We start from the raw sequence: 2,976 nt of genomic DNA on the forward strand, positions 1-2,976 counted from the left end.
AAAATAAAGCAATACAAGTTCAGTGAGAGGGTAGGATTCAAGAAATTCAAGAACAGTACAAGGAAATCAATTGCATTTTTTATACACTTGAAATAAACAGCACAACATAGTGATTTCGAAGTAAGCCCGGGGTGTGTGAGGCCCTATCTTTTCACACTCTTAGAGATCTGCCTGGTTCTGCTTCCTGGGTGCTAGGATTAATGGCATGTACAACTGTACTCAGCCCAAGTTCAGCTGATTTTTGACAAAAATGCCAAAACAATTCAGTAGAGAAGAAAAATGGTCTTTTCCAGAAGATGTTAGGACACCTGATACCTGCAAATGGTATCAGGTTGATACTCTTTTCAAGTGACATACAGAAACTCTCTCTGTAGATCAAAGACCTTAATATGAGAACTAAATTAAAACTCTTAGTAGACAGAGATAATCAGGCAGGAGGTTCCTAGAGAGGAAATTGCCAAACTCACAAACACTTAATAAAGGAGAACAAGTAGGGCTGGAGAGATGGCTCAGAGGTAAAGAGCACTGGCTGTTCTCCCAAAGGTCCTGAGTTCAATTCCCAGTAATCACATGGTGGCTCACAACCATCCATAATGAGATCTGGTGCCTTCTTCTGGCTGCAGGCACACATGCAGGCAGAATAAATAAATATTTAAGAAAAGAAAAAGTAGGCTTTAACACAACTAACAAAACACATAGGAGAAAATAGTTTTAAAAATTGAGTATCTGGAAAAATGTGATGAAAGTCATTATTTTACACAAACAAAAATGCTAAACCAGGTGGTGGTGGCACAGGCCTTTAATCCTAGCAGTAGGGGTAGCAGAGGCAGATGGTTCTCTGTGAGTTCGAGGCCAGACTGATCTACAAAAGCTAGTCCAGGACAGCCAAGGCTACATAGAAACTCTGTCTCAACAAAACAAAACAGAACAAAACAAAAACAAGTTAAATCATCTGATAAAATATTTTTTAAAGTTTACATTTCAATAAAAAGACAATTTTGCCAATTTAAAAGAGAATAAGAGAGCCAGGCATGGTGGCACATGCCTTTAATCCCAGCCCTTGGGAAGCAGGTCTCTCTGAGTTTAATGCCAGTATGGTCTACAAAATGAGTGTAAGATAGCCAGAGCTACACAGAGAAACCCTCTCTCAAAAAACCTAAAAAAAAAAAAAAAAAAAAAAATTAAAATAAAAGTGGGCAAGAGGGCTTGAGAGATAGCTCAGGTAGAAGCAGTGTTTGCTGCCAAGCCTGATGACAAGAGTTCAATCACCAGGACCATATCATGGAAAGAAACCGATTCAGCAAATAGTTGTCCTCTGTCTGCACATACCACATGTGCACTGTGGCATGCCTACCTCCAACCCCTGTAAAATAAATAAATGTCATTTTTAAAATATAGGGCCTGAAGAGCTGGGTCAGTAGTTTAGTGAGTGGTCCACAACTGCCTATAACTCTAGCTCTGGGAGATCCAGCATCCTTTTCTGACCTCCATGCACACACACACACACACACACACAGAAGTATTTTTAACAAAGTGTAAGTGGCATGGGTTCTAAATAGATACTCCTCCAGGGGCATATATGTGATATATGTATGGCCAGTAAGCACATGAATAAAGGCTTAAATCTGTGAGTCCTCTGGTCTTATGGGCACACCTTCAATGACCTAACTTGTTTCGTACTAGGCTGCATATCTTTGTTGTTGTTGCTGTTTGTTTGTTTTTCTTTTTCTTTTTGTTTTGTTTTGGTTTGGTTTTTGTTTTTTGTTTTTCGAGACAAGGTTTCTCTGTATAACAGCTCTAGATGTCCTGTGACTCACTCTGTACACCAGGCTGGCCTTGAACTCACAGCGATCCGCCTGCTTCTGCCTCCCGAGTGCTGGGATTAAAGGCATGTGCCACCATGCCCAGTTTATTTTGTTTTTCAAGACAGGGTTTCTCTGTGTAGCCTTAGTTGTCCTAGACTCACTTTTCGACCAGGATGGCCTTGGACTCATAAAGATCCGCTTGCCTCTGCCTCCCAAGTGCTGGGTGGGCTACATCTCTTAAAGGTCCTACCATCTCCCAGTCATACCAGAGGTTGGCCATGAGTCAATGTCCTTTAACACTGCCTTTTGAAGACATTCCAGATACGAACTACAACATCGATGACACCTGTTAGGTGGGTGCCCACCTGTAAGTCTGGTGAGGTTCTTAACAAACGAAAGTTGCTTTTTAAAATTTTTATTTGATTTTTTTTATTTTTCGAGACAGGGTTTCTCTGTGTGGCCTTGGCTGTCCTGGACTTGCTTTGTAGACCAGGCTGGCCTCGAACTCACAGCGATCCGCCTGCCTCTGCCTCCCGAGTGCTGGGATTGAAGGCGTGCGCCACCACATCCAGCAAAAGTTGCTTTTTTGTGTGTGTGATGGTATAGATTCAGAATCAAATCAGCTGGATGTGTTTGGGGGGAAAGTGGGAAACATGTTTATAGATTGGATTAAATTTAAAGGTAAAGGGTAAAAAAATAAATAAAAAATAAAGGTAAAGGGTATAAGTGTCACTGTTTACTTGCCAGGGCAAGGTCACCTGATATGGCCTCCAGGAATGAAATGAGGCTTCGGTTGGAGGGGACACAGCAAGACTGAAGTTGTGACAGTCACACTGAGAGCAATCATGCCTTTATCAGAAACAGAGTATAACAGCAGTTGTCAGGGTCAATACAATTGTACTTGCCAGGACACAATAGTGACATTTGCAAGTTAAACATGGTACACAAGATCAATGTCTAAACCCAGTCCTCCTGTCAAGCAACGATGCTTCCTTGACTTCCGGGGCAGCATACAGACAAACACAGAGGCCTGGAGGCTTCACTGCCTGAAGGAGTGAGGGCATCAGTCTCTTCAGGAAATGGAAGGCATAGTGTGGCTCAGGAGCCATGGACTCTAGCCTGAAAACCTTATGATGCATGCCCCTCAAGGCAGCTAGGCCACACCAGTTCC

This window comes from Acomys russatus, chromosome 2, assembly GCF_903995435.1.
Source record: "Acomys russatus chromosome 2, mAcoRus1.1, whole genome shotgun sequence".
Lineage (NCBI taxonomy): Eukaryota > Metazoa > Chordata > Mammalia > Rodentia > Muridae > Acomys > Acomys russatus.